The sequence below is a fragment of the Apium graveolens genome, chromosome 10 (assembly GCF_009905375.1).
Source record: "Apium graveolens cultivar Ventura chromosome 10, ASM990537v1, whole genome shotgun sequence".
In the NCBI taxonomy this organism is placed as follows: Eukaryota; Viridiplantae; Streptophyta; class Magnoliopsida; order Apiales; family Apiaceae; genus Apium; species Apium graveolens.
Window position 1 is genome coordinate 36266278 of NC_133656.1, and position 25720 is coordinate 36291997.

Genomic DNA, 25720 nt, shown 5'->3' on the forward strand with positions numbered 1-25720 from the left:
ATTTGTTGATAGATTTAATATAGGGTGCTTCAGTTGTGATGAACTAGGCCACTTTGCTACAGAATGCAGAAAACCCAATAAGGCAAAGAAAGATAAGGCTTATCTTGAAGTTGAAGCAAAGTATGAAGCTCTTCTGAAGAAACAGCAAAGTAAAACTTATATTGTAGAAGGTAAAAGTTGGGATGACTCTGAAAATGATGAAGATGAAGAACTAGAAAACTATGCACTTATGGCCTTGGAGAAAGGAGAGTCATCCTCATCTAAATCACAGGTACCAACTCTTACCTCCACTGATTTAAATGTAAATCAATATAAGAAAAATGTTGAAAAGATGAGCACAGAAATGTTGCACATTCATACAAGCATGGTTACTACTAATGAAGAAGTTAGCAGATTAAAAAAGTTAAATGAGAAGCTTGAAAGTGAAAAACAAGAATTTGAATTGTTGACAGTGGAGCTTGAAGCCTTGAAACAAGAAAATAGTTATCTGAAAAATAAGCTCAAGTGTGCAAATGAGATTGAGACTGTGCTAAGAGAAAAACTGGAGAAAAGTGAAGTAAAGTTGAAGTCCTTCAAGAATGCATCTGAATTGGTTGGTCAGTACCATGAGAAAAACAAACCATGTGCAAATATTTCTATTGGTCTTGATTATGATACCTTAAACAGCAAGAAAAAAACACTGGTGACAGAGGAAAAGCAACAAAGAGCGAAAATGTTCCAGCAATGCTGAAAAATGTTGGATCACATGTGTTTAAGACTTGTGAGGTAAACTTCAGTGAAGAAGAATTGATTCTCAAGCAAGAAATTGCAGATGAGGATAATCAAAAGAGGAATACCAATTCAATTCAATCTTCCAAGGCTGAAGAAAATCTTATGGACAATCAAAGTACCAAGACTCCTGTCAAAGAAACCAGGATTAAAGATGCAAGAAAGAAGAAGAAAATAGAAATGGAAGAATGGGGATAAACAAAAGCAATAATCTGACCTATGTTGCAGATGTTCCTGGAAAGAAGTGTGAAAAATGTGGCTCTATAAATCATCTAACTTATCTTTGTAAAAAGGGTGTTAGTAAGCTAACTGATGGAGCCTGCAAATATAATGAAGCAGATTTAAATAATCTCTACTCATTCTGTGATAAGTTTGACTGCATCCCTTATAACTTGAAAGTGATGAAGAGTTACCACAAACTGAGAGTAGACCTTAAAGAATAAAAAATTGTGTCTACATCAGAAAGGGATAGTGCATAACAATCATTGAATTCTATTTTATCTGAAACAAATCACTCTACTTCTGCTAAATCAGTTAACAAGAAGAAAGTACCCAACACTGCTTGGGTCACTAAACACACCTGAATCTCATTGTATGCAGGGCAAAGTGAAGAAAGTCATATGGATCATTGACAGTGGATGTTCCAGACATATGACAGGTGATAAGGCTCTGTTATCATAGTTTGAGGAGAAAGCTGGCCCATTGGTGACCTTTGGAGACAACAACAAATGATTCATAATGAGATATGGGAAGATTGTTTCTGAAAATGTTGTCATTGATGATGTAGCACTAGTAGCTGGTCTTGAGGTGAATCTTCTCAGTGTTAGCCAATTTTCAGACAAAGGCTTTGAAGTTTTATTCAACAAAGAAGAATGCACCTTTATCAGCAAGAAAACTGGTGAAATTGCTCTGAAAGGAGCAAGGAAAGGAAGCTTATTTATTGCAGACTTGGACTCAACAAAAAAGGATGGTATCTGTTGCTTCTACACCAAGGATTAGAAGAACAAAGCAAGCTATGGCATAAGAAGCTGTCTCAGTTGAATTTCAAGGCAATTAACAACTTAGTCAAAAAGGAGTTAGTGAGAGACATGCCCAAGCTGGAGTTTGCTCAAGTTAAAGTTTATGAAGCTTTTCAGAAAGGGAAGATGAAAAGATCTAGTCACAAGTCAAAAACTGTGAATTCTATTAGTGCACCCTTGTAGCTTATTCACATGGACTTGTTTGGGCCAGTGAATGTCTTATCAATTTCAAGGAACAGATATGCACTTTTGATGGTGGATGATTTCTCAAGATACACTTGAGTTGAGTTTATGTACTCTAAAGATGAAACTCCACATATCATAATTGAGCACATCAAGAAGATTGAAAAACAAGCTGAAGATTATAATTGTGTGAAAATACTGAGAAGTGACAATGGAACAGAATTCAGAAATATTACATTAAGTGAATTCTGCAAAGGCAAAGGCATTGTTCAAGAATTCTCAGCTGCCAGAACTCCTCAACAAAATAGAGTAGTTGAGAGAAAGAACAGAATATTTGTTGAAGCTGCTAGAACAATGCTGCAAGATGCCAAGTTGCCAACAAGTTTCTGGGAAGAGGCTGTCAACACTGCATGTTATACTCAGAACAAATATCTCATTAACAAGGCACATGGCAAGTCACCCTACTCAATCATATCTAAGAGAAAGCCTACTGTAAAGCATCTTCATGTGTTTGGAAGCAAGTGTTACATTTTGAAATACAACTCTGAATATGTGGGAAAATTTAACTCAAAGGTTTTTGAAGCAATTTTTCTGGGATATTTACTGGAAAGAACAGCCTACAAAGTCTATGTGATTGATCAAAAGAAGATCATGGAAAGCACATATGTGACCTTTGATGATGACAAGTGGCCAGGCTTAGAATGCCTTGATAGTAATGAAGCTGAAGCCCTTGCATTTGAAAACCTCAACATTGATAGTGATTCTGATGGAGAAGATGAAGTTAATGCACAACAACTGATGAATGAAGAGAAAACTGAACATGAAAATCATGGGAATGGAAGCTCATCTCAAACACCTGAATTTGATAGCACAAACTCAGGAGGAGAAAGAGAAGAATGATCTACCAGTCATACCAATAATGAAGAAAATGATGAAGACACAAGTCAACAAACTCACACAAGGAAGTGGGATAGAAGTCATTCTAGAGAAGCAATTATTGGTGATCATACAGCTGGTGTGAGGACTAGAAGTACAACTGCTAATGAGTGCCTACATACATGTTTTCTGTCACAAGTAGAGCCTAAGAAAATTGATGAAGCTCTACTGGATCCTGACTGGATATCTGCCATGCAGGAAGAGCTGAATCAGTTTGAAAGAAGCAAAGTCTGGAAGTTAGTTCCTGCACCAAAGAATAGAAGTATTATTGGAACAAAATGGGTGTTCAGGAACAAAATGGATGAAAATGGTATAGTTACTAGAAACAAAGCAAGGTTGGTTGTAAAAGGCTACTCACAAGAAGAATGAATTAATTATGATGAAACTTTTGCTCCTGTTGCAAGACTTAAAGTTATAAGAATTTTTCTAGCATTTGCTGCACATTCAAATTTTAAAGTGTATTAAATGGATGTCAAAAGTGCCTTTCTGAATGGTGAGCTAGAAGAAAAAGTTTATGTGCAACAACATCCTGGCTTTGAGGATCCAAAATTTCCAAATTTTGTGTATAAGTTACTCAAGGCTCTATATGGACTAAAATAGGCACCTAGAGCTTGGTATGACACACTATCAGATTTCTTATTGAAGCATGGTTTTACTAGAGGAACCATAGACAAGACTCTCTTCTACAAGAAACATGGTGAAGATATGATCCTAGTTCAGATCTATGTGGATGATATCATTTTTGGTTCTACTAATGAGAAGCTGTGCCAAAGATTCTCCAAGCTTATGCAAAGTGAATATGAAATGAGTATGATGGGGAAACTGAGTTACTTCTTTGGACTTCAAGTCAGCCAAAAAATTGATGGTATCTTCATCAGCCAAACTAAATATGTCAAGGATCTATTGAAAAAGTTTGGAATGGTTGATTGTTCACCTGCATCTACACCTATGTCATGTCTACTGCAACAAAGTTGGATGAAGATAAAAAGGGCAAAAGTGTAGATATCTCAAGCTACAGAGGGATGATTGGATCATTGCTTTACTTAACAGTAAGTAGACCAGACATCATGTTTGCAACATGTCTATGTGCAAGATTTCAAGCCAATCCAAATGAATCACATTTGATGGCTATAAAGAGGATTTTCAGATACTTGAAGGAGACTCCAAACTTGGAATTATGGTATCCTAAGGGAACTGGTTTTGAAGTTGTTGGCTACACAGATGCAAATTTTACTGGATGCAGGGTTGACAGAAAAAGTACAAGTAGAAGCTATCAATTTATTAGACAAACACTTGTATCCTGGTATAATAAGAAACAACAATCTGTATCAACTTCTACAGCTAAAGCTGAATACATAGCTGCAGGAAGTTGTTGTGCTCAAGTTCTTTGGATTAGAAATCAGCTAATGGATTATGGCCTAGTGTTACTCAAAATTCCTATCATGTGTGACAATACTAGTGCTATATCTATAATAGCTAATCCAGTTAATCATTCTAGGACAAAGCACATTGATGTGAGGTACCACTTTATTAGAGAACATGCTACTAATGGTACCATTGAACTCATTTTTGTACCAACAGAAAAACAATTAGCTGACATTTTTACTAAACATCTGGATGAAGCAACTTTCACTAGACTTGTAGGTAAAATTGGAATGCTTAACTCTTCATCCTAGGCAAGAACTCAGCTAATGTTTTACAGCAGATTAATCTCCAGTAAATCAAAATTAATTTGATTAAATTGGAAATTAACTGGAATATGAATTATACATATTTCAGAAATCTCTGCATATTTATTTTTCAAATTCAAAATTAACTTGGAATTTTTCAAATTCTATGTAGACTGCTTAGTTGTTAATTTACATTCTTAATATGTAAAATTAACACAAGGCAAAATTGCAATAATCAAAAGTATTTATAGAACTGAGTTCTCGATAAGTATAAATTGACTTCTCGACAAGTCATTTTAGGACTTCTTGAGTGAGTCCTCGATAAGTCAATTTATTGAATTCTCAAGTGACTTCTCGATAGGCTTAACATGACTTATCGATAAGTCCTTGAAGAGTTCTCTAGTAGTGTTCATGCACAGAGTTCTCTACAAGTATAATTTTTGACTTATCAATAACTCAGAACCGAGATAATTTAAATTGATAAATTATTTTGGGTAAAATACTTTTGGAAAATTTATTCTAATCTTATTTTGAATTTATTTAAATAAAAGTTAGAATCAGTTCAGTCCACCTTTTGGACAAACTGGATATTTATTTGACATTTCGATAAGTCAAGTATGAGTTCTCTCTAAGAGTAATTTAAAATGACTTCTCTACATGTACTTCACTTCTCAAAATGACTTCTCGATAGACAAACTCCAAATGTCTATTTTTGAGTTCTCGACAAATTTACTTTTACTATAAATACCCAGACTTCTCGAATATTTTAACTTGGAATTTCTCGAAAATTTAAGCAAACTGAATATTTATTAATTCATAATCTAACTATATGAAGTTAATAAATAATAGATCAAAAGAAGCAAAAAGTATGAAAAACTGAAATAATTTAATTCATAAATTATGTTCAGCAAAATACTTTTGACATACTTTGTCTATAATTACTCTGACTTATTAACACATTTACGTGCTTATATTTTTTTAATGCAGAAATATGTTAGTCTAATGTAAGTAGACTAGTAAATTATATCTGATGTTTTGAGAATGTTGATAATGGTTAAATTTACTTGACTGTATGCTGATAGGTGGAGTTATTTTTTGTGTAGGGAGTACTTGTTTATTTGCATGGGGAATAGTTATCCAAAATAGTGAACTAAGATTCTTGAGTACTTGCATGGGGAATAGTAGCTAGTCATTTCTAACTGTCAAGTATGCTTATGTGATTATTACTCTTATTCTCTGGACAACTCAAGAGTCTCTTGGTTTCTATCTTTACTTCCTCTATAAATTAAAACGCTTCACTCTTTATCATTCATCACTACTCTCATTCTCAACAAACATCTAATTTCAAAACTCACCTCTTGTTCATCCCTCTCTCTCTCTCAAATGGATGCCCCAGTCTTCTACAGACTTATTAATGGAGTTTACCAGCCTGTCCATCATCTGGATGAAGACCAAATTTACTTTGATCCTTTCGGACTTCGTGTCCGTCTCAGGGGGGTTGTTTGCAGCCCCTTTGATATTCCACGAGAGATCTTTGACGAAATCTCGTGGGATGATCAACTCAGCATTCTTTTCTTTAGGATGGAAGTCTCTCTGGAGCTGGAGAGATGTGCAAGGGTAGCTGATCAGCAATTCCTTGCTGCTTTGGAGTTGTAGGAGAGGATCATCTCTCTTGCACACTCCATGTCCAGAGCTTATCAGCGCAGGGCAAGGAGGTTGGAGGCCGAGATGAAGAAGCCCAAATTAGAGTAGTTAGGATTAGGATTTACTTGATATAATCTGAATCTTAATGTACTCTGTGTTTAATATTAATGAAAATTCTCTTCTTCTTTATTAATTTGTTTTTGTTGCTTGATTGTTTATGTCATTATTGCCTTGTGTTTACAAATTAATAAATTATTAGTTTTCCTGTTATAATGCTTGCAATTGTATGTCTCAATGCTTATGCCTAATCAAAACTCCAGATATGTTCAATGCATTTCAGGTTCAACATAATTCACTCAGATAACAACAGGAAATTCAAATTTTCAATCAACAAGTATTTGTGTTAAAATGCAGCTAAAACATCTATAAACCAAACTGCAGTTCTCCCAAATAAAAGCAACACAAACACAAACTCAAACACAATCGCACTCAGGTGACTCTCAAAAGAATCCTGTCTTAATAAAAGGACAATAATTTCATAATGTTCTTCAGATTGTTTTGTTGTTTGAGAAGAGAAACCACCACAAATATGGAAAATTTATCAGTTTTTACCGAATATCCCATGAGTATTCCTAATGCACCTTCATGTGCAAAACAGTCTTAACAGACTGATAGGTTTGAGGGTAGCACTCCTGAGGGGGAGCTATCTAAATCCTCTCCAATTCAATTGGAGGTTCCTCAAAAGGGAAAAACTCCCCTCATAACTCTAGTACAAGCTGCCTTCGCAGTCAAAGCTAGAAGTACAATTGCCTATGACAATGTCATGAGAAGTGCAAGTATAGCACATTTATGTGTCAGTGTGTTGCAAGACACACAAGGGTTTGAGGCTGATGTACATGATAGTAACCTAGTCAAATCCCCTCCAATTCAGTTGGAGGTTCCCACTACAAGTGAGGAACAACACACTATCAAAACCACAGAGCAATCTGTGAGTCAAACTGTAATCCTAGTCACAGGTGTTCTTAATGATTCATTCACCTCACAACTTCAAGCTAATATTCTCTTTTATGATAAAATGAGTAAGATTAGACCTATATAGATTACCCCTAATCATATGATCACAGATAACTCTTCTCAACCACCTCTTATTTCTGTAAGTCAAACACAACTGAGCCTTTCATGTGAGAATAAGAGAAAAGATTGAGAGAGAAACAGAGAATAAGAGAGGAAGGATCCTTCCTGGCAAAAGAAGAGGTAGGTGAGTGTATGGATTTAGTAATCCTTGTGAGGGAACTCTGACTCTCAAAAGTCATGAGACTAGTGCAGTGAGAAGTAGTGAGACTACTTATTCAAAAGAACAAGAGAGCTTAGGATTTTTTTTACTGATAGACTTTTTATACACTTCTAAGTGAAACCTCTATTTTATTTGATTAACTCATCACCACAAATCTCACTGAAGCTTGAAGCTGTAGACAATGTTCTAAATGGACAATGACAGTAGCTTGAACAATGTGCATCTAGATGGATCTTTCTACCTGGAGATAATGTCAAAATGAGAATATATCTAAATGCCTGCCAAAACAGCTGATGGATGTTGCCAGATAATAAAATATTCTATTCTTCATAGGGGGAGAGAAGAATAATTCTAAATGCAACTCAACAAAAGAAGACCCGATGGGAAGATTGGTTTTTGCATTTAGTTAATGTTTTGACATCATCAATCAGAACTTGTGCATAACTTCATAATGAACAAGTTGGGGGAGATTGTAATATATAATTGATGATGTCAAAGATTACTGGAGATAACAATTTCATTAGCGTCTCTGATCAAAGTATGAAGCAAGTCAAATGGACATCTGATCTGAGTAGAAGATTAATGAACACTTATTTTCAGTAATCAGTTAGACTTGGGGTCAACCCTGAGTAAGTTGTATTGTTATCTGAATTTGAATTTTGTACTTCTAACACTTAAAGTCTGTTAAAATACAAAGGAGTAGACTGGAGTCTTTTTCCTAAAACAGCATCAAGCCTAAGGATTCTATCTGGAAGAAGATCAAGAAGATCATGCCTCAGAAGAATTTTGAAGAAGCTTGGAGTTGAATAAATCTGTTTGGAGAAAAATACTCTAAGTCAAGATCTCTACATGTCACAAATTTAATATTATAGATAAGTCATTCGAGAACTCCAGAATGGCTTATCGAGAAGTCATTCAAGTTGCAGAGAGTACCGACGGATGAGAAACATCCATCGGAATAGTAGTTTTCCTAGTCGATGGATGACTACTGTTAGGCACATCCGTCGGGATACAATCACTACTCGACGGATGAGCAATATCCATCGAGAATAGAAGAAATGAATGAATTCAGAGTGGAGAAGTCAGGAAAGCTACTAGAGAACTCAGGAAGATATCGACAAGCAAAATTGAAGAAATAAAGATTGGAGATATCGACAAGTCATTTCTTCACTAAAGAACTTAGAGTTATCGACAAGTCTTCATTCAATAGAGAACTCTGAGTTATCGATAAGTCAAAGTGAAGATGCGAAGACTAGAGATTTCGACAAGCTGAAGACCTCTGCAAGCCAAACTCAATATGGAGTGCTAGAGATCTCAATAAGCATATGTACTTATCGAGATGTCAAGTATTCTTTTAATTCAAACTAGAGATCTCGAGGTACAGTCTCAAAGTACAGAATTACAGATCACTTCAATATCCAAGATAAACAATCAACATACAATCCAATAGCTGGATTGACAAGTCTACAAAAAGCAGCTTGAAGAGTGTGCAAGATTAATGGCAAAGATTAACTGATAGAGGAAGGTTAAAGTGAACACGGGATGCTAAAGATATGCTAAGCCGGAAATGGAAGATTTGCTTTTTCAATAAATAGAAATGACAAGTGACAGTTTAGAAAAGCTAATAGCATGTTTATTACCCACTGTGTAAACCAACAGTTAACTGAGTTATAAAGTTAACACTAATCCTCTAGTTAGATGTAACAATTTAGATCAAATCTCTTGCATCACTCTCAAGACAAAGTTGAGCTCTTTAACATCAAAGAGCTTAGAAATTTTGTAGTAAAACAGTCTTAATTTTTAATATAAAATTAAGTGAGTTTTGAAGATCTGTGTTCTTTATTTTCTGCAAATTTAGATTCTGCATGAACACTTTTCTATACAAGATTTAGTTTACTTTGTTTAACCATTAACTTTCAAGAAAAACCTAAAATCAGAAAAACACATTCACCCCCCCACCCCCTCTGTGTGTGATTCATTACCTAACAAGGTGGAAGGTAGATCTTCAATAGAACCACTTGTGATAGATGTCACAGTTTGACTCACAGGTTAAACTGTGGTTATGACAGTTTGTTGTTCTCCACTTGTGGTGGGAACCTCTATTGGAATTGGAGGGGAGTTGACTAGGTTACTGTCATGTACTCTAGCCTCAAACCCTTGTACTTCTTTTAAAATAATGTCACTTGAATGTGATGTACTTTCCTCCCCCATAGCAGGATCATTGTCAATTGAACTCCTAGCTTCAGTTGTGAGTGCAATCTCAGCAAGGGTTTTGAGAGGAGTTGTTCCTGCAAGAGGAACCTCCAATTTAATTGGAGAGGATTTAGATAGCTCCCCCTTAGGAGTACTACCCTCAAACCTTAAAACCTATGAAGGTTGATTTGCACATGAAGGTGTATTGGAAACTATCACAGGTTCTTCAGTAAAAACTGATTAAACCCATGTGTTTGCGTTGGTGTCATTAAGGTCTACCCCAGCATGTAGCCTCTCACCAACTAAATTTAGGTCCTGGGTGGTGAGCACAGATTCTTGAACCATGCCACATGATGTTGGCAACACTTGAGAATTATATTCAAGTGTTTGATTAAATGAAGAAGAAATTTTAGAAATTAGATTTTAAATTTCAGAGTTGAGTGTTGGCAGCTCCCCCTGAATAGATGAGAGACTTCAAAAGATGTGCTCTCTTTGTGTGTGCCATCCTTATTTCTCCTTTCATACACTTGAATTTATTCAAGTGTTGGTGCAAACTCTTTACATGGTGTATTTGGGTGGATGCTTTGTTCAATAGAGACACCCTGTTGGGAGGATGCCTCTAGAGTCTGTTTAATTCCCTGATTTACAACTGCATCCTGTTGGGAGGGTGCAGTGGTGGCTTGAGTGGTCAACTCAGTTTATTTTGCCTTCTTTATTTTCTTGACCAATGGTGACTCTTGTTCTGTTTGGTCCTCACCACTCTCATTTATTACGGTTAATGGTGCCTGCTTTCTCTTCTTTTTACTCACTTCACCCTTTTGAGGGGATGAAGTGGTTGATTTCCTAGCTTCTAATGGTAAAGAAGAAGGGGTCTCAGTATGAAAGGTCCATGTTGGTGTTCCTATGTTTGTTCTTCCAAAGGTACATGAACCATTACTGCACTAGATATAATTATAGACCTCATGTCAGGCATGGGGTAAGGGTAAGACCTAAATCTCTCCAACATAAATGGAGTAATTTTGAGACTTACAGTTACCTTGTTCTTTGTAGTAAGTGAACCAAATAAAATTTTGGAAACTTGTTTACAGTTGCCTATTTTTGTCCTATCTATACCATTAAGTAAATGAATGTCTGGAACTTTATGATTTGAAGTAGACATTATAAACCTGTGAAAGAAGATTTTCTTACCTCTTATAGCTAGGGGCATTGTGAGCCTAGTGCTAAGTTCTTCCAGGATCAATATGTTAGATATATTTGTGATGTCATGTCTAATAATGATTTGTGTAACTGGAAATCATCACTTATACTGAAGTCAGAACTTAAGATATCAGAAGATATTTATTAGGAGATAATATCAGGTTTTAAGAAGACTTTCAGATAAAGAAGGCGGCTGATTGAAAGGAAAGAAGATCAAGACTAAAACAAGATGAGATATGCATGGAGAAGAATTCTATGAAGAATAGAAGACTTGGAGGAAAAGATAACTAATTGATATATTTTAGGATACAAAATCATATTCGATATCAATTAAAAGATTATCTTGTAACTGTGTGTCTATATAAACACAGTATAGGGTTTACACTATATGTGTTATCATTATCGAGAATATTATTTATTGTAACCCTAGCAGCTCTCGTGATATTTATTCATCACTGAGAGAGAACAGTTCCATTGCAATACTGTTTTATTAATAAGATTATTCTTTGTTACATACTTGTGTTCTTAATTCGATTTGATTGTACTATACACTGTATTCAACCCCCTTCTACAGTGTGTGTGACCTAATAAGTGGTATCAGAGCCTATCTGTTAACACATATACAGTAAAGATCCAAAACAATCATGTCTGAAGAAGAACAAACTCCAACCAAGCCCACCAAAACTGAAGAAACTCCAAAGACTCAAATCCACAGTCGATATGAGACTATTAGGGTTCCCATGCTGAGACCTTCTGAGTATCCCATATGGAAAGTGAGGATGACTATGTTTCTGGAAGCTACAGATCCAGAATACCTTGACAGAATTAAAGAAGGACCACATAAGCCAACCAAGCTCTCTGTTGTAGTTGCAGATTAGCCAGCAAAGATCGTACCAAATGAGAAAAGTGAATATACAGCTGAAGATATCTCATATATTGCCAAGGATGCAAAGGTAAGGCATTTGCTGCATAGTGCCATTGATAATGTCATGTCAAACAGGGTAATCAACTGCAAGACAACAAAGGAGATATGGGATGCCTTGGAGATAAGATGCCAGGGAACCGATGCAATTAAAAAGAACAAGAGGACTATACTCACTCAAGAGTATGAGCACTTTGACTCAAAACCTGATGAGTCATTAACTGGTTTATATGACAGATTTGTCAAACTCTTGAATGATCTGTCGCTGGTGGATAAGGAATATGATCTTGAAGATACTAATCTTAAATTCCTTTTAGCTCTTCCTGAAAGTTGGGATTTGAAGGCAACCACTATAAGAGATAACTATGCTCTTGATGAAACTACTCTTGATGACTTTATGATATGCTCAAAACCCATGAACTTGAGATGGATCAAAGAAGCAAGAGACATGGGAGAAAGTCAAGAACAGTTGTTCTTAAGGCTGAGGAGGAATCTCCCAAAGTGGCTGTCTCAAAGAAAGGCAAAGGAAAGGCTCTCATCACAAAGTCTGTTACTGAGTCATCAAGTTATGATAATGATGAGGATTCAGAAACTGAAAGTCTATCTGAGATGGATGCTGATGAAGAGATGATGAGATTGTGTGCTCTTATGGTGAAGGGTATCACAAAGATAGCCTACAGGAAATTCAGAAAGGGAAAGAAGTTTTCCAGGAAAAGTGGAAGTTCTGATAAGAAGGGATTCAGGAAATCTGAAGGCAAAGCAGGAAAGTATGACAGAGGAGATTACTCAAATGTTAAATGATACAATTGTGGTGAGAAAGGCCACATATCTCCTGATTGCAAGAAAGGAAAAGGTGACAAAGGCAAGGCACTTGTCACAAAGAAGAAAAGCTGGACAAACACTTTAGATTCTGAAGATGAGGTGAACTATGCCTTGACGGCAAATGCTGATAGCATTTCTGAAGCTTCTAAGTTAAAGGTACCTCAAACAACTTATGATTTTCATACTGATGATATTACTGAGTTGAGATCTTATCTTAAAACCATGTTCATTAGCTATAGAGATAAGACTTTAACATGTGATAGGTTAACTTCTGAAAATCTGGCTTTTAAGAAAAGGAATGACTATTTAGAAAAAGGAGTTAGTTATGTTCCATCAAACTCAGAAAGAAAGAGATGATGCTTTTTATGTTAGAGATGAAGTGTTAAAATTGAATCAATCTCTAAAAACTGAGTTAGAAAAGGAAAGAGAGATAATCAGGATTTGGACTATATCTGGCAGAACAACTCAGAATTTGCTAATTAGTGGAAACTGGAAAGAGGGCTTAGGTTATGGAGATGATAAAAGTGAAATAGGAACTGAACAAATTAAGTCAATTGTTGTTAAACAAACTGTTAAGCCAAAGGTAAATCCTGTTAAGTTTGTACCCAAAACTGTAAAGTCTGATTCTGAAAAGATGAAAGATATTGAGATAGAAGTTAAGGCAGAGTCAACTTCTGATAAATCAAAACAGGATAAGCCAACTGAAGTCAACATAGGCTTAATGACAAAGAAGTAGCTTATGTATAAGCTCAAAGAGATTAATAATGTAAACAAGGTAAAGCCACCTAAGAAAAATAGGAATGGAAAGGAAGGTGTGAATAAAAGCAATAATTATAAGCCTGTTCCTAATGCTCCTAGAAAGAAATGCTATAACTGTGGAAATTCTAACCATCTGGCTTCTTTTTGCAGGAAAAATAAGAATATAAACTCCTTACCTTCAAAGTCAGGAGTTAAGAGTCAGTCTGTTAGGTTTAAGCCACAAAATCCTTGTTTTCATTGTGATAGTTTATGGCATTCTATTTATACTTGTAAGGAATATCATAGTTTGTACTATGATTATTATCAAATAAAACCTTCTTTGAAGAAAGTTGCTATAATTCCTTCTAGTGTAAGTTCTGATGCAAAGTCTGATACTGTAAATTCTGATAAACAGCATGTTAGCATAAACTCTGAAATTAAATCCGCTGCAAATGCTGACAAACTTAATAAGGCCAAAGGATCCAAGCAAGTCTGGGTCCTTAAAACTAATCATTAGTGTTTTTTTGTGATTGCAGGGCAATAGGAAAACATCATAGTTCTTGATAGTGGATGTTCAGGACATATGACTGGAAATAAAGCCCTGCTATCAGACTTTATGGAGAAAGCTGGCCCAGGAGTTTCTTATGGAGATGACAACTTGGGAAAAACTCTAGGATATGGCAATATCAATCTTGGAAATGTCATCATTGAAAAAGTAGCTTTAGTCTCAGGACTTAAACACAATATGCTGAGTGTTAGTCAAATCTGTGACAGAGGTTATCATGTGGATTTCTTTGAAGAACACTGTGAAGTTGTAAGCAAATCTACAGGAAAAGTTGTTCTAAAGGGATACAGGCATGGTAACATTTACGAAGCCAAGCTTTCAACAAGTTCTGATGGTTCTGCAATTTGTTTGTTAAGCAGAGCATCAATTGAAGAAAGCTGAGATTGGCACAAGAAACTCTCTCATTTAAATTTTAACTATATAAATGAACTAGTCAAGAAAGATCTTGTGAGAGGACTACCAAAATCAGTATTTGCTCCTGATAGCCTTTGTGATTCATGGCAAAGGTAAAACAAAGAAAATCTTCATTCAAAAGCAAGACCGAATCTTCAATTCTTGAGCCTTATCACCTACTACATGTTGATCTATTTGGTCCAGTGAATGTCATGTCTATTGTAAAGAAGAAATATGTTATGGTCATAGTAGATGAGTTTACCAGATACACATGGGTGTATTTCTTGCACACAAAAAGTGAAACTGCATCTATCTTGATTGATCATGTCAAACAACTGGATAAATTGGTCAAAGACTCTGTGAAAATCAGAAGAAGTGATAATGACACTGAGTTCAAGAATTTGATCATGGAAGAGTTCTACAAAGACCATGGAATAAAGCTGGAATTTTCTGCTCCTGGAGCTCCACAGCAAAATGGAGTTGTTGAAAGAAAGAATAGAACTCTTATTGAAGCTGCACGAACTATGCTTGATAAAGCAAAATTACCAACCTACTTTTGGGTTAAAGCTGTGCAGACTGCTTATTTTACTCAGAATGCAACACTTATCAACAAGCATGGAAAGACACCATATGAGATAGTGAAGAAAAAGAAGCCAAATCTGAAGTACTTTCATGTATTTGGATGTAAATGTTTTGTTCTTAAGACTCATCCTGAACAGCTATCCAAATTTGATCTAAAAGCTGATGAAGGAATTTTTGTTGGATATCCACTTTCCACAAAAGCCTTCAGAGTCTACAATTTAAGAACAAGGGTTGTCATGGAATCTATCAATGTCTCTTTTGATGATAAGAAGATTACTGGACTTGAAGATTTCAATGATCATGATCAGCTGAGATTTGAGAATGAAGCTTTAAATTTTGATTCTGTAAATTCTGATAGTCTAAATCCTGATACTGCAAACTCTGATGGGTTAAACTCTAATGTTATTAAAACTATGGTGACTACGCCAAAGGAAAATGCACCTGTGCAGGGGGAGCAAATTGAAGATCCAACCACATCACAAGAAGCATCAGAACCTAGAACAGGCTCTTCAAATTCTGATTCATCAAGTTCTGATGGGCCAAATTCTGATAATTCTGGAAACTCAAATTCTGATTCATCAAGTTCTGATGGGCCAAATTCTGATAATTCTGGAAACTCAAATTTTGAAGAATCCAACTCAGAGAGCATAATTTCAGGGGGAGCATCAGAAAATGTTGATGGAGACAGCATGGATCATGGGGGAGAATCCAGTTCTAGAGATCACCTTCCATCTTCAAGGAAGTGGACTAAAGCACATACACCTGACTTGATTATTGGAAATCCTGAAGCTGGTGTTAGAACTAGAACAGCAACATCAAATGAATGTGTCTATCATTCCTTTCTTTCTCAGGCTGAACCAAAGAAAGTGGAAAAAGCTCTTCAAGATGCTGATTGGGTGCAAGCAATGCAGGAAGAGTTAAATGAATTTGAAAGAAATAAAGTCTGGACCCTAGTGCCAAGACCAAAGAACAGATCTATTGTTGGTACAAAGTGGGTGTTCAGAAATAAAACTGATAGTGATGGCATAATTACAAGGAATAAAGCAAGGCTGGTTGCAAAAGGATATTCTCAACAGGAGGGAATTGATTATGATGAAACATTTGCACCAGTTGCTTGATTGGAAGCCATAAAGATATTTTTGGCTTATGCTGCTCATAAAAATTTACAGACTTTCAAACGGATGTAAAAAGTGCTTTTCTTAATTGAGAATTGGAAGAAGAAGTATATGTTGAACAACCTCCAGGTTTTGTAGATTTAAAATTTCCTAATCATGTCTACAGACTTGATAAAACACTTTATGGCCTTAAGCAAGCTCCAAGAGCATGGTATGAGACATTAGCTCAGTTTCTTCTGGAAAGTGGATTTAACAGAGGGACTATTGACAAAACTTTATTCTATCTCAACCATGGAAAGGACTTACTTTTGGTGCAGATATATGTTGATGACATCATTTTTGGTTCTACAAATGACAGACTTTGTAAAAGGTTTGCCAAACTAATGCAGTCAAGATATCAAATGAGTATGATGGGAGAACTTAGCTATTTTCTGGGACTTCAAGTCAAGCAGAATGAAGAAGGAACTTTTATTTTTCAATCTAAGTACACCAGAAATCCGTTGAAGAAATTTGGAATGCAAGACTGTTCAAGTGCATCCACTCCCATGGCCACTACAACAAAATTGGATAAGGATACTGGTACATCAGTAGATATTACTGATTATAGAGATATGATTGGCTCACTACTCTATCTAACTACAAGTAGACCTGATATTATATATGCTACCTGCCTTTGTGCAAGATTTCAAGCAGATCCAAGAGAACCTCACTTAACAGCTGTGAAAAGAATTTTCAAGTACCTTAAGGGTACAACTGATCTAGGATTGTGGTATCCTAGGGAATCAGACTTTAAGCTAATAGGTTACTCAGATGCAGATTTTGCAGGGTACAAAATTGACAGGAAGAACACAAGTGGAAGCTACCAATTTCTTGGAGGCAGATTAGTTTCTTGGTTTAGCAAGAAACAAAAGTCAATTTCCACATCAACTGCAGAAGTAGAGTACATTGCTGCAGGAAGCTGTTGTGCACAGATTCTTTGGATGAAGAATCAGTTACTGGATTATGGGTTAGAATTTTCTAAAATCCCTATTTACTGTGATAATCAAAGTGCTATTGCTATGACAGGTAATCCAGTGCATCACTCAATGACAAAGCACATCAGCATTAGGTACCACATCATAAGGGAACATGTGATGGAAGGTACAGTGGAATTGCATTTTGTTCCAACAGATCAACAACTAGCAGATATCTTCACAAAACCACTGTGTGAAGCTACTTTTACAAGATTGGTAAATGAACTTGGAATGGTTTCAGGTTCTTTCTCTAAATCTGCTTAGTTTATGTTCTGATACATCAGACTTTATGATCAGTATTTACAGATATTACTATCTTTATGTAATATGTGCTTAAATTGAAATTTTCCTAAGTGCTGATTGTTGTCTGATGTGAATTTCTAAACTCTAATAATGATATGAATGTTTCTGTGACTATTCAATCCAATGAGGATAACTGTGCCAGATGTTGACCTAGTAGTCTTTAATATACTAAAGATCCCATATTTGAAGTAATTGTTTATGTGGAAATCTTTTAACACAAGCAAATTCTGATATTGAGTTTGGTTAGGTTTACTTTGTGTATCTTATTACTAAGTCAAAAACTAGAATGGTGCTTCTTATCTGTTAAGTTTTGATGTTTGTAAATCTGATGGATGTACTAAGTGTTGATAAGCCTCACTTATCAAAAGAAAGAAAAGAAAAGAAATAAATATCAGGTACTCCTTTGAGATCTAGAGAAAAATATATGTGGAAGGGAAGACCCAAGTGCATTGCTGGTATTAAGTAATATGCATTAGAAAAGCAAAATAAATTTTTTTTTATGACTTTTCACATTCTCTGATTACTGGACAAATACTCTGATAATAGCATAAATTCTGATAGCAGTTGTGACTCACTTACACTGAGAAGCCACTGTGAAAAAGAATGTTAAAAGATGCATAAAATGAGCACAAAATAGTTGAGGTGGACTCATGTATGAATTCATTCTATAGTAGACTTCAGACTAATGACAGATTTTGAGCAAAGTTCTTAGTTTATGCCTTAATTCTAAGATGTACTGAAGTGAATCAGACTTTACTCTTTTCTAATATTTATCTTAAAGCACACACTTACACTCTATATGAATGACGAAAATTACTGTGGTTATACATATTGTTTTAGATGAACAGTTTAAGTGTCAGTTGCATAAATTCTGAGGACAAGTTTGATAAGTGGCATTTTATACCACTTAGAACGTCTTAAAATAGCTTAAATTGGTGTCTTGAAATCAAGTATTTTGTGTATTTGATGCATGTTTCTAGTGTTTGTGCATTTCAGGGTATTAGTTGCATTTCGGGGTAGTAATCATCAAGAATAAGCATTGGCACGTGTTTAGCATTGCGAGAGGGAAGAGAGAAGCAGATTACAGCGAAGAAACAGAGCAAACTTAGAAAAAATCCACTAGGGGTCTGAGCGCCCGCTAAGCTATGCTGAGCGGCCGCGCAGGGTTGGGAAAAAAGATAAATTATTTTAGACTTCTATTTCTGTTTGGCTTCCAACTTCTGTGTAATCTGAGTTTTATGGGACTTCTATATAAGTAGATTCAGAGACATTTTCACAAGGTTGGATCATTGTATTAAGCAAGGAGAGAAGGAGATAAGGAAGAAGACCGTTTTAGCACATCACAACGAAGAGGAAGCATATTTTCTTGTGATTCTTTATTTCGTTGTAACGTTGGATGCTAGTTTTCTTGCTTTGAACCTATTTACTCTTTTGACGTACTCTGGTTTAATATAATTAGTTTAGTTATTATTCTCTTGTGTTTATTTATCATGTTTTCATATGAACCCATGATGACGATAAGTGCTAACATGGGCTAATCGTGATCATGGGATCGTAACGGATTTACTATGGAATTCTCTAGTTAATTGTTTAATACCTTAGTGTGTGATTATTGTATGATATCTAGTATTAGTTGTGCGTATTCGTCTTATGTGTGTCGCGAACATATAAGATAGGGTGTTAATCTCTTGTGAAGCGACGGTGGATCTCGAGATTTAGAACTTGCCATGCTAGCATAGGTTCATGTATGATGTTGCATGATTAGTGGGTAACTCTAACTGTTTTATTCGCCCTGTGTAATCAAAAGGAATAACTTGTGCTTAAATTATTATGTTGTCAATTTCTGTAGACATATAGGGACTCAACATAATTGATGCCTATTCAACTTCTATCTTAATTGTGGATGTTTGGTAGAATGGTATTAGTACAATGAAAGTTGGCTTTTATCAGTTTCGTGTTATTCGATTAATATCATCACTATTGCATGCTAATGGTAATAACAATGACTATTGAAGGAAGTAGTAATGAAGTTGTGATCTTATGAGTGTTTTAATATTGTTAATTCGAAGTGTTAGTTAAGTGGTTAAATTTAGTACTTAATTGTAGTTAATAATTAGTTAACAATTCTAAGTGTTATTGTTTTAACATTGAGAAATAATCATACATTGGTGAGTGAGTTTAATTGAACATAATTATTCTGAGTCTCTGTGGGAACGAACTAGAAAGTATTCTATATTACTTGCGAACGCGTATACTTGCGTGTGTTATTAGCCGTGTTTTCGCCCTAACAAGTTTTTGGCGCCGCTGCCGGGGATCGGCGTATTTGTTTAGTTTATGTACTTACCATCATTGGTCGTTAGGACTCAGTGATTAAAACGTTTTTGTTATTTATTGTTTCCAGTTGTGTTTCAGGTACTTTAGCGAGCGTTTATGCAAATTCGTTCTCGTACTTGCAAGAGGACTTTAGATACAGCTGAGGAGACAGACGAAGTTCTTGATATTCCAGAGAAAATAGATTTTGAAGATTCGGATTCAGGAAGTGAGCAGAAAGAACCAGTAATCATGGGTGATCATATTGTTCCGGCCGATCCAGCTCTTATGGACTTTTCTCGGCCTAAAATTGATGACATTCAGTCAAGCGTTCTTCATCCGGCTATTCAAGCTAACACCTTTGAAATCAAGCCGGGCACTATTCAAATGGTGCAGAATTCTGTTTCTTTTGGAGGAGCTGTGACTGAAGAGCCCAACATGCACATAAGGAATTTTATCGAGATCTGCAGTACTTTCAAATATAATGGTGTGACTGATGAGGCTATCAAGCTGAGGCTTTTCCCATTCTCACTGAGGAACAAAGCTAAGGATTGGTTACATTCTGAACCAGCTGGGTCCATCACTACTTGGCAAAATCTTGCGCAAAAGTTTCTGGTGAAGTTTTATCCAATGGCAAAGACTGCTACTATGAGGAGTGCTCTTACTCAGTTTGCGCAGCAACCTACAGAATCTATGTGCGAAGCTTGGGAACGCTACAAGGAAATGTTGAGAAAGTGTCCACATCATGGAATGCCCGATTGGATGGTGATCACTGGTTTCTATAATGGTTTGGGGGCCCAATCTCGGCCCATGCTCGATGCACCAGCTGGAGGCGCCTTGTGGGCCAAAAGCTATACTGAGGCTTATAATCTTATCGAGACTATGGCTGCAAATGAGCATCAAAACCCAACCCAGAGGATGATGCCTGGGAAGGTAGCAGGTATTCTGGAAGTCGATGCAGCCACCTCTATTGCAGCGCAGCTCCAAGCACTGTCTATAAAGGTCAATTCTCTAGCTACCTATGGAGTCAATCAAATAGCTATGGTCTGTGAGCTTTGTGCAGGTTCTCATGCTATGGATCAGTGTTCTCTCGTCAACGAATCTGTTCAGTATGTGAACAATTATCAGCGACAACAGCAGCCTGTGCCAGCTACTTATCATCCTAACAACAGAAATCATCCAAATTTCAGCTGGGGTAATAATCAGAATGCTATTCAGCCACCATATCAGCAAGGTGTGAGTAAACAGTTCAATCCACCTGGATTCCAGCAACCGCAGCAATATGCTCAAAGGCAATCATATCCTCAACAGGGAAGTGCAGCTGCACCTACTAGTGCTGATTTTGAGGAACTTAAGCTGTTGTGCAAGAGTCAGGCGGTTTCTATCAAGACCTTAGAAAATTAAATCGGACAAATAGCCAATGCAGTGTTCAATCGTCAACCTGGAATACTTCCCAGTGACACGGAAGTACTAGGCAGGAAGGAAGCTAAAGAGCAAGTCAAGGCTATTACCTTAAGGTCTGGGAAAGTTGCTGATGCTGAAAAGGCAAAAGAAGGAGAAGCTGAAGTTAGAGATAAAGAAGCTAAGCAAAAGGAGTAAGCGGCGGAACCAAGGAAGACTACTGTTGAACACACTCTGCCTGAGGTTAATACATAGGAGAAACAACTCTATCCTCCACCACCTTTCCCTAAGAGATTGTAACAACAAAAGCTGGATAAGCAGTTCGGTAAGTTTCTGGAGGTGTTCAAGAAACTTCACATCAATATACCTTTCACTGAGGCTCTGGAGCAAATGCCTAGTTATGCGAGGTTTATGAAGAGTATTCCTTCAAGGAAGGTGAAACTGGATGACCTTGAGACCGTTGCTCTAACGGAAGAATGCAGCGCTGTGCTGCAGCAAAAGTTACCTCCAAAGCTTAAAGATCCAGGTAGCTTCACCATTCCTTGCACCATTGGAAAGTTGTCGTTTGACAAGTGCCTTTGTGATTTGGGAGCAAGCATTAATCTGATGTCGTTGTCGATCTTTAAAAAGTTGGATTTGCCTGATCCAAAACCCATCTACATGTCTCTACAATTGGCTGATCATTCTATTACTTACCCAAGGGGCATAGTGGAGGATATGCTAGTCAAGGTGGATAAGCTCTTCTTTCCTGCAGACTTTGTTATTCTGGATTTCGAGGAAGATAAGAAGATTCCCATAATTTTGGGAAGACCTTTCTTGGCTACTGGCCGTACCTTGATAGATGTGCAGAAAGGTGAACTTACTATGCGGGTGCAGGATCAGGATGTGACCTTTAATGTATTCAAAGCAATGAAATTCCCTACAGATGATGAGGAGTGCTTAAAAGTGGATGTGTTTGATTCTGCGGTTACTTCCGAACTCGATCATATGCTAATGTCTGATGCATTAGAAAAGGCTTTAGTGGGGGATTTTGACAGTGATGTTGAAGATGGCAATGAGCAATTACAATATCTTAATGCTTCTCCCTGGAGGCAAAAGCTAGACATGCCATTTGAATCTCTTGGTACTTCTTACCTCAAGAATGCTGAAGGAAAGCTCAAACCATCAATCGAGGAAGCACCTACCTTGGAGCTTAAGCCATTTCCTGAACACTTGAGGTATGCTTTTCTAGGTGATGCATCTACTTTACCTGTTATTATTGCATCTGACCTTTCAGGTAGTGAGGAGGACAAGCTCTTAAGGATTTTGAGAGAATTCAAATTGGCTATTGGATGGACCATAGCAGACATCAAAGGGATCAGCCCTTCATATTGCATGCATAAGATTCTACTAGAGGAGGGTAGTAAGCCAATTGTTGAGCAACAGCGCAGACTTAATCCGATCATGAAGGAAGTGGTGAAGAAAGAAATTCTGAAATGGCTGGATGCGGGCATCATTTATCCTATTTCTGACAGTTCTTGGGTGAGCCCCGTGCAATGTGTGCCTAAGAAAGGAGGTATCACTGTGGTAGCAAATGAGAAGAATGAGCTCATCCCCACTCGAACAGTTACAGGATGGAGAGTATGCATGGATTACCGAAAGTTGAACAAGGCCATGAGGAAGGATCACTTCCCTCTTCTATTTGTTGATCAGATGCTTGACAGGTTGGCTGGTCATGAGTATTATTGTCTTCTGGATGGTTATTCAGGGTATAATCAGATTTGTATTGCAACAGAGGATCAAGAAAAGACTACCTTCACTTGTCCATTTGGCACGTTTGCTTTTCGCAGAGTCTCGTTTGGGTTATGTGGCACACCGGCCACTTTTCAGAGATGTATGATGGCTATATTCTCGGACATGATTGGAAATAAAGTTGAGGTGTTCATGGACGACTTCTCCGTATTTGGACATTTGTACGATGAATGTTTGAATAATCTTTGTGTCGTGCTCAAAAGGTGTGTGGAAACAAATTTGGTGCTCAATTGGGAAAAATGTCATTTTATGGTGCGTGAAGGCATTATTCTTGGGTATAAGGTCTCTAGCAAGGGTCTTGAGGTGGATAAAGCCAAGGTGGGAGTCATTGAAAATCTTCCACCACCTATTTCTGTGAAAGGAATCCGTAGTTTTCTTGGTCATGCGGGTTTTTATCGGCGGTTCATCAAGGACTTTTGGAAGATATCTAAGCCGCTGTGCAACTTGCTTGAGAAAAATGTGCCTTTCAAATTTGATGATGAATGTTTGACGGCATTCGAGACTCTCAAGAAGAGTTTAATCACAGCTCCAGTTATTACAGCACCGGATTGGACAGAGCCTTTTGAGATGATGTGTGATGCGAGTGATTATGCAGTAGGCGCAGTTCTTGGGCAGTGCAAGAATAATCTATTTCATATGGTCTACTATTCTAGCAAGACCTTAAACGGGGCCCAAATGAACTACACCACTACTGAGAAGAAGCTCTTGGCTATAGTCTTTGGTTTCGAGAAATTTCGATCTTATCTGCTTGGGATAAAAGTGACAGTATTCACTGATCTTGTGACCATTCGCTATTTGGTTTCCAAGAAGGATTCGAAGCCGAGGCTCATTCGTTGGGTGCTCATACTACAGGAATTTGAGTTAGAGATCAAGGATCGGAAAGGTACTGAGAATCAAGTAGCTGACCATCTCTCTAGATTGGAGAATCCCGAGTCTACTTCACAGGATAAGACATTGATCAACGAGTCTTTTCCAGATGAGCAGTTGTTCGCAGTTCAGGAGGAAGAGCCATGGTTTGCAGATATTGTAAACTATCTTGTCGGCAATATAATGCCTCCTAATTTGACCTCAGCTCAAAAGAAGAAGTTTCTGAATGAGGTGAAGTGGTATATGTGGGATGAACCATACTTGTTTAGACAGGGAGCTGACCAGATCATTAGGAGATGTATCCCGTTCTGTGAGACGGAGGGGATATTACGAGACTGCTACTCCACAGTTTATGGTGGACACTATGGTGGTGAGAAGACGGCAGCTCGTATTCTGTAAGCAGGTTTTTTCTGGCCTACTTTGTTTAAGGATGCTCATCAGTTTGTTTTAAGGTGTGATCGTTGTCAATGAGTGGAAAATTTGACGAGAAAGGATGAAATGCCGTTAAATGTGATGCTTGAAGTCAAGGTCTTTGATGTTTGGGGAATCAATTTCATGGGGCCTTTTGTCTCGTCCTGCAATAATCAGTACATCTTGCTGGCAGTCGATTATATCTCAATATGGGTAGAAGTCAAAGCTCTACCGACAAATGATGCAAAGGCAGTTTTGAATTTTCTTCATAAGCAGATCTTCACAAGGTTTGGAACGCCTCGGGTAATCATAAGTGATGAAGGGTCGCATTTCTGCAACCGTAAGTTCACTTCTATGATGCAGCGTTATAATGTGAATCATCGAGTTGCTACTGCCTATCATCTGCAAACAAATGGTCAAGCGGAAGTGTCTAACAGAGAGATCAAGCGTATTCTGGAAAAGGTTGTTTGTCCGTCAAGGAAGGATTGGTCTTTAAAGCTCGATGAAGCTGTTTGGGCTTATAGAACAACATACAAAACTCCACTTGGTATGTCTTCGTTTTAACTGGTGTATGGTAAGGGATGTCATTTACCTGCGGAGCTTGAGAATAAGGCCTATTGCGCATTGAAAAAGTTGAACCTGGATCTAGATGCAGCTGGTAAGAAGAGAATGCTTCAGCTCAATGAACTTGATGAATTTCGGCTCCAAGCGTACGAGAACAACAAAATGTACAAGGAAAAGGTGAAGAGGTGGCACGATAGGAAGCTACATCCTAAGTTATTCGTGTCGGGGCAAAAAGTTCTCTTATTCAACTCTCGTCTCCGACTTTTTCCTGGGAAGTTGAAATCAAGGTGGTCTGGGCCTTTTATTGTCAAAACTGTGTTTCCACATGGAGCGGTGGAGATTTTTTAGAATGATCCGGACCAAGCATTCAAGGTTAATGGTCAGCGTTTGAAGCACTACTATGGGGACATGGCAAACCGAGAAGTGGTTAGTGCCATTTTGTTGTCAACTTGAGGAAGGTACGCAACGTCAAGCTACTGACGAAAAAGAAGTGCTGCGTGGGAGGCAACCCATGATTTATTGTTACAAGAATCCTTAGAAGTTAATAACCTATCCAAAACCACAAAAAAAATCAGAAAAACCGGGCTTTAAAATTTTTTTTCCAGTGACCCCCTGAGCGCCCGTTCAGCTCTGCTGAGCGACCGCTCAGCAAGCTGAGAGCCCGCTCAGCTTTGCTGAGCGACCGCTCAGGGGTCGGCTGCCAGAATTTTTTTTAAGTCAATAAATACAAAAAAATTCAGAAAAATAAAACACAAAATTCAGCTATAAAACCCACGACCTATTCCCCATTTCCCCATGATTTTTACCCATAAACCCACTCCTATTCAAATTCTAACCTAATCCAATCCCTATATATACATACACCTATCCCACATATCTCCCACACAACTTCTACACTCAAACTCTCTCCCAAACATAAAAACACAGTTCTCAAGCACTTTTATTCAGATTCAATGGCACCCAAGAGAGCAAGAACTATCGATAGCAGCAGCACAGTCCTTACTGCTGATTCTTCGAGG

The 25720-nt window shown here is 37.2% G+C and overlaps 1 non-coding gene across 1 annotated transcript; it reads right to left on the reverse strand.

Moving 5' to 3' along the window:
* Window positions 1–20312: 20312 nt before the first annotated feature.
* On the reverse strand, window positions 20313–20419 carry LOC141694918 (small nucleolar RNA R71). The gene has a single exon (XR_012564197.1). It is a non-coding gene; the product is annotated as a small nucleolar RNA R71 (small nucleolar RNA).
* Window positions 20420–25720: the final 5301 nt, after the last annotated feature.